The sequence below is a fragment of the Prorops nasuta genome, unplaced genomic scaffold (genome assembly GCF_024137725.1).
Source record: "Prorops nasuta isolate Cenicafe-Biocafe unplaced genomic scaffold, Cenicafe_Pnas_1.2 PNAS00050, whole genome shotgun sequence".
NCBI classification, from domain to species: domain Eukaryota; kingdom Metazoa; phylum Arthropoda; class Insecta; order Hymenoptera; family Bethylidae; genus Prorops; species Prorops nasuta.
In genome coordinates, this window is record NW_027116847.1 from 815,703 (window position 1) to 823,670 (window position 7,968).

Below are 7,968 nucleotides of genomic sequence, written 5' to 3' on the forward strand. Positions count from 1 at the left end.
TTTTTTTTTATGGTTTGTTAAGAAAATTGCATAGGATTTTTACATGAGCTAGATCTATTTGTTCTATAATTTTTAGAATGTTAAATTCATGTGGTGAATGACAGTTTTCTATTACTTTTATCATGAGATATCTTTTTTCATCCCAAATTGGGCAGTCCCAAAATATGTGGTCTAATGTTTGATTTACTCTTAGGGAGCATTCACATAGTGGTGATTCAATTTGTCCTATTTTATGTAGGTAGTAGTTAGTTGTATATTGATTATTCATTATTCTGTTAATGGTGGATATCTGTTTCCTGGTTATAATGTCACTATTAAACCAATAGGTTTTCTCTTTAGCCTTTTTAAAAACCCTAAAAAAACGAATTTCTGTATCGTTTTTTGGGGTTGACGTTTTGTCATTGAATTCTTTTATTATCTTGGTCTTTTCTAGATCTAGTATGTTCCTTGGGTCTATGGTTTGTATATTTAGTTGTGGGTTAATATTGTTGTTCTTGGTTATTTTGTCTACCAGCTCATTTCCTTTTATCCCTCTGTGACTGGGTATCCAAATCATTGTTATTTTTGTGTTTAAATTTTCCAATTCTGCCAGAATTAGGTTTATGTTGATTAGGAAGAAATTATGTATACCTTTATAGTTCATAGACTCTATTTTCTTGATTGAAGATAAAGAGTCTGTTACTATTATAAAGTTACTAATGCCTTGATCATTATTTTCCTTTTTATTGATAATCTCTTTTTTGATCTTTATGAGAGTGAACCATATTGCTGAAAGTTCAGCCGAGAAAATGTCATTTAGGTCATTTAACTTTAGTCTATGTATTATTTTATTTTCCTGATCCACCACCGCGGAGTAGCATTGTCCTAATGGAAAATTCCCTTTTTTGGAGCCGTCCGTGTAGTAGAGACCTGAAAATTTTGTCATTTTTTGCTTGATCTCTGACAATAACTTATTGTATTGTGTATCTGGGTTTGTGGAATGTTTTAAAGTTGTTCCTATTTCTATATTTGTATCCAGAACCTTGTCTTTATTGAATTGTGGTATTAGGAGCTCTGATGATGCCTTGTAAATTGGAATATTTCTATACCATTTCGCCAATTCCCTAAAGGAGTATATATAGAATGGAATATATCTTCTTGATGTATGTTGGTTGGATTTGATTAGATTGTCTAGTTCCTTAATTGCTAGTATGGTTGGGTGATTGGCTATAGTTAGTCTGTATAGTATCATTTTATTTAGATTAATCTTAGTCTTGGCTAGTATATTAATGTCATTGGATAAGAACCATGCTATATTATTGGATGCAGATGGGAAAATCCCTAGAACTTTCTTTATTATTGTTAGCGTTAGACTATCATATGAGTTAAGAACCGTATTATTAGAAGGATTTAGGAATATTATGGACCCCCATTCTATTTTCGGTCTTATTAGGGTGTTAATGATTTTCAGTAAGGTTTCTGGATTACATCCCCATTTGGAGTGTGTGAGCCATTTTATCAGATTGAACATTGGGATGAATTTTCCTTTTGCTGATTTAAAGTGCTGGTCCCATAGTAGTTTTTCATCAAATGTGACACCTAAGAATTTTTGTTTAGTTACAAATTTGATTTTGCCAAAGTTTACTTGTAACTCTCTTATTTTATTTACAGATATTTTCCTTGTGAAGTGCATCAGTGAAGACTTGTCTACAGATATCTTCATACCTATATCCTTTAGGTATTGATGAATGTTGTTTATCGATTCCTTCATGTCCAATGTTGCTTTTTCTAGGTTTGTCTCTATCGTATATATTATTATATCGTCCGCGTATTGCATCATTTTACAATTTCCCGTCAATCCTTTCTGCAGTTTGCTGACGTATATATTAAACAGTATTGGGCTTAGTGAGGAGCCTTGCGGTACTCCAATAGATGAGTTGCCTTCTGTAATGAATGTATTGTTATAATAGTATTTTATATTTCTGTCTATTAGTGTGTGGAATATATATTTAAGAATATTTTCAGGTATATGGAGTTCTTTAAGGATTTCAATTAGGATGTGTGGTATAACCTTGTCAAATGCTGCCTGAATATCTAGGAATGTAGCGATTAGATTGGATCTGGTTATGAATGCCTGATATATGTGGGATGAAAATATTATCAGACAGTCATTGCATGATTTACTTGTTCTGAAGCCAAATTGATAGTCTGGTAGAATTTTGTTTAATTCAATATATTTCTTTAGCCTCTCTGTTAAGGTTTTTTCATATAGTTTCTTCACACAACTTTGTAGAGATATTGGCCTGAATTTATCTGATTTATCCTTTTTTAATAGGATTGTGTCCATTTCGTTCCATTGTTTGGGAAAATCTCCTGTTTGTAGTATCTGGTTAAATATAGATAGTAATCTATTTTTCCAATTTAGGTTTAATCTCTTAAGGATTTTGTTATCAATTATGTCTCTTCCCGGAGACGAGGAAGGTTTTAGATTCTTAATGGCGAAATCCAATTCCTTTAGGGTGATGTTGCTGTTGTCCCATTTACATGTTGGAGTGAAGGTTCCACTATTTTCTGTGTATAGGTCTTGTCTGGTTTTAAAGTCTGGTAGTATATTAACTGTTGGTGGTATCAAATCACGTATAGTGTTCATTAGTGATTTCTCTAATGGGGCTTCTATTATGATATTTTCTCCTAAGTATCTTGAGTTTTTTAGCATTTTTATTTTATTCCAAACTTCTTTTATCGATGTTTTGAAATTTATACCTTCAATAAAATTATTAAATGAATCACGTTTTTTATTTCTTATTATTTTTGTAAAATCCTTATTCCTTTCATTATAAATTTCTAGGTTTTGTTGGGATGTGTTTAATAAGTAATGTTTATATGCAATGTTTTTCAATAACCAAGCTTCTTTGCATTCGTCGTCCCACCATGATTTCGGAATAGATTTTTTATTTTTCTTTTTCATCTGTAATTTTAAGTTGTTTTGGTCATCATATAATCCCCTTGCTTCTATTATTATTTCTATTAATGTTTTGTATAGAGTATTATATTCTATTAAGAAATTATTGTTGTTGATTTCCGAAGCTACTATTTCGCTATTTATTTCTTTGTCGAATATGCTGGTATTTAATTTTTTGTGATTTATCTTTTTCCTGTATGATATATTTTCATTGTAATCTCCTAATGACAATTTAATCGTGATTGGATAGTGATCGCTATCATAGTTAACTTCATCCACCATAGTCATATATGAATCTATTTCTGGGAAGTTTTTGTGAAGTATTATTACATCTGGGATACTTGTAATGTTTGGGTGACTGTTTAGGGTGGATTTATTTTTATTAGCTACTATAAGGTCATTTTTCTCCAGAAATTTATTTAGTGTAATTCCGTTAGAATTGTTTCTTGAGCATCCCCAATTGTTGTGTTGACAGTTTAAGTCTCCCAGTATTATAAAATTCTTTTTATTTTTTGTGATTGCCTCAATTTCCTTTAGTAGGATGTTAAGTTCTGTTTCTCTTATATAGTTATTTGGCTTATTATATATAAGCACTATATATATGCTTCGATTTTTGATTGATATTTTGGTACAGTTTATTTCTTTTATGCTAATTTTACTTGTGTCTAGAGGAACTGTGTATGCTAACACATCATTTCTTATAAGTGTAGCTATTCCCCCTCCATTACTATCCCTGTCTTTTCTATTTATCTTATATCCATTAATGTAAAATGCATCATTTTGTGAGAGCCATGTTTCCGTTAGACAGATTATATCACTGTTGTTGTTATTGATAATTTGTAACACCGAACCTTTTTTGTATTTAATACTTCTTGAGTTCCATAGGGTTAATGTTACTACCATATCTGAGTTTTTTTTTTTTTTGGCTCATTTTAGTTGGTTAATCCTTTCGTTTGTGTAATGTTATTATTTTTATTGTTTGTTATTTAGTTTAACCTTATTATTTACCCTTCTTTATGAAAATATAAATTGCGGGCCAGGTCTCTAATATCCGTTTTCTTCTTTTTAATTATATGATCAGTATTTCTTTTCGATATTTTTGTTATTTTAGGCAATTTTGAAATGTGGTCTTGTTTCTTAGTGTTAATATCTAGTACGTTGATTACATCATGAGGTGAATTTAGTTTCTCTGATTGTTGAGAATTATAATTGAAATCTGAAATTTCTTGAGTACTTGTACTATCCTTAATTGATTCCTTAATATTGTTTAATTCAGCAAAAACAAAATCTTCCAATGATTGGGAAATATCTATGTTAGAATTAATTGTTTCAGAGGGTTCCATTTCTTGGATAATCATTTTCTCCCTTTCTGGATTAATTTCTTTATCAATATCTATATCTTGATATATCTCCGGTATGCTTATTGGTGTGTGGGTTTCTTCATGTTCTTCTTTGTTTCCCATATATTCCTTCTTTCTTGAGACTTTTTTATTTAATTTGTCTTCTTGATGTTTTGATGGAACTGTTTCCGATTGATATGCAATCAATTCTTCTGTTGTTTCATTATTATTGGTTGTAAAAGTCATATTATTATTCCTTTTCTCCATATATATATTAATCCATTCGAATAAGTAGTTGTTTTTATCGTTGTTAGACCTTTCAAAGTAACTATCTATTTCAAATTCAGTAGTGAATCTTTGTCCGTTTATAAACTTTTTCGCTTCTTTATTATTACAGTTATTATAGGCTCTTACCTTTTTTATTAATTTAAGGTATCTAAGCGTAGGACACAGATTACTGAGGCTTTCATGTTCATTTATTTTGTGGCAGTTTCCACATCTAATTTTGTTTGTGCATTTGTCCTGTGTATGGTCCCCTGCAAACTTCTGACATCTTTCATGTCCACGACACTGTATCTTGGTGTGACCGAATCTTTGGCATTTCTGACATTTTTTGATCCTATCAATAAATGGTTTTAACCTTAGTTTCACATTAAAAATATATATATATGAAGGCAGAATATTAGTGAGGAATGTTATCTTTATAGTATTTGTGGGAATAGGTACTTTGTTAGTATGGTCCCATCTTGTTAGGCGTTCCAAGGAAATGGCTTGGGAGTTGTTTTTATTGGAGTTTATATCATTTTTAATTTCATCCAGACTTAAGTCTGTAAGAACGTACCTTGCTATTCCAATTCTAGCTATAGCGTTGTTTGGGATATAGAAAATCCAGTCACGATGTTCCACTTTATATTGTAACTCCACCAATTTGTTTGCATGTTTGTAGTTATTGAGCTTAATTTTTATAGTATTGTAGTTCACCTTTGATAAGCTGTAATCTTCCTTAAAATATGATTTAATTATTTGGCTTACCTTCATTAGATGGTAATTACCTAGGTTATCTGCTTCTCTTGATGAAATCAGGTTTACTACATATGGGCCTGTATGATCTCCATTGTATCTATTTTCCATTTGTTCCCTTGCTTTATTGATGTATTTTGTGTTTTGTTGAATATCTCTTCTATCTTCTGTCTCATTTCTTGAGGAGTAGCCTTCCTGGCCATTTTCGCTTATATGCATATTATTGGAATGTTTGATGAACTCCATATTGGTTTTTTTTTTTTTTTTGTAAATTTACTTGTTCTTCTGTTGTAAGATTCCTGGCAGAAAGCTAATCACTTGATTTCGTCTGCTTATATCACTATTTCTTATTAAATTTCTCAGAATTCATAAGACAATATAATTTTTAACGAATGATTTTGTAATGCTCAGGCTGAGTGGTTATATGAACTCCCGGGGAGAAGGTTAGACCTTCAACCCAAGTAGTTTCTAACCGGTAATGATATAACTATTGTTCGATGTGCTTAGATTTACTTAATAGAGACAAAATTGTTTATACTTTAAATATATTATGCTGCTTTATACCATTCAACCCCGCAGGCCGTTGAAGATAGCCTCTCTGGGACTCTATATGAACCACGTGCTTCTTCTTTCCCTTCTTTCGTTCGAGTGAATTGCTGTGAGTCTAATGCAATTAACTAAAACGACGGAACGCTCTTTTCAAGTAGCACATACATACATATACATATGTATAAGGGTCTTTTCCTAACAGCGGAGCATAGGAGATTCGTGTTAGTTGACTATAGCACTCGGAATGATGGAATCTGAGAGCGCTGATTGGTCAATATTGCGTAGTACCAACATATAATAGGCCATTACCAATAGTTGAATACGAAAAATGAGATTCATCCGCCATTTTGGTGTGGAGAAATGTTTACATGCTAATCGTAGCAGAAAGATGTGTAAAATGGAAAAATGTCAAATGTTGTCGTTACTAATGTAAAAATTGAATACTTTGAAGGAAAATGAAGAATATTCATACTTTCCATTCATTATTTTCAATTTTTACTTTAGTAACCTTACCATTTAACATTTCTCCATTTTACACCTCTTTCTGCTAGGATTAGCATTTAAACATTTCTTCACACCAATATGGCGGATGAATCTCATTTTTTGTACCTAACTATTGGTAACGGCCTATTATCTGTTGGTACTACGTAATATTGACCAATCAGCGCTCTCAGATTCCATCATTCCGAGTGCTATAGTCAACTAACACGAATCTCCTATGCTCCGCTGTTAGGAAAAGACCCGTACATACATAAAATACATACTATTTTAACTTTAAAAAGCAAGAAAAAGATGTTATAAAAATGGACATGACAATAAAATTTGTGTAGCAAAATGTGTTAATGAAATTTGTAATTTATTAAACTCTGAATCCGATGAGAGTCATTTTAAAAATATAGACATACTTTTAATATTAGATTTTCTATTACTGTTATATAAAAAAGGACAATCGAGACTAAAGTCAGACGTATAAGTAACGACTATGAATACCGGCCTTAATATAAGTATAACGAACGACTTGAATTACGGCCAGTGACGCTAGTGACTGTTTCTCCATTATAAGGGTTTAACAGAACGGGATCCCTTAGGATCAATTCGACCAAGTAGGCTAGAGTCGGCTAGAGCCCAAGTCAGACTTAAGTTGGTATAGTTAATGTGACGGGGACTATACCAACTTAAGTCAGACTTGGGCTCTAGCCTACTTGGTCGAATTGACCCTTAAGCCCTCTATAGCCAACATTACGGAACGAAAAACGAGAGAGAATTGTCCAGCGTTAAGCCTACGGCACACTATGCTGGATTTCGTGCTAGAATGCCTAGAATGCTTGCTAGAATTGTGAAGACCAATGATGATTCAGTTGTGAATTAAATATAATAATCTCATTGGTCTTCACAGATCTAGCAAGCATTCTAGCACGAAATCCAGCATAGTGTGCCGTAGGCTTTATTTTGGTCTGATTTCAATATTTATGGGATTATTGGAATCGTTAGGACTTGTACCTTCTAATAAAAAAGCCGCATTTTCTAAAAAATGAAAAAAAAAAAATTGTTTAAAAATTTGCATTAATAATATTTAAACGCTAAACAAATAAAAAAATTAGGCCTTTTTTACGACAAGGTGCCACACACATAACGATTCCAACACAAGCCCATAAACATTGAAATCGGACGAAAAATAACGCTGGATAATTTTCCCTCGTTTTTCGTTCCGTAATGCGGCTACAGAGGGTTTGATCGGAATATTCGAAATGATGAAGATTCTACTGTCAGTACTGGCAGTAAATCACAGTAAATAATGGAACACAGCCATAATTGCAATATATATACATACGGGAGGTTCTCTAACGGCGGCATATAGGAGATTCGTGTTAGTTGACTATAGCACTCAGGATGATGGTTTCTGAGAACGCTGATTGGTCAATATCATGTAGTGCCAACATGAAATGGTCCGTTACCAATAGATGAATAAGAAAAATGAGACCCATCCGCCATTTTGGAGTGGAGAAGTGTTTACATGCTAGTTGTAGCACAAAGAGGTGTGAAATGGAAAAGTGTCAAATAGTGAGGTTACTAAAGTAAAAATGGAAAATAATGAATGGAAAGTTCGAATATTCTTAT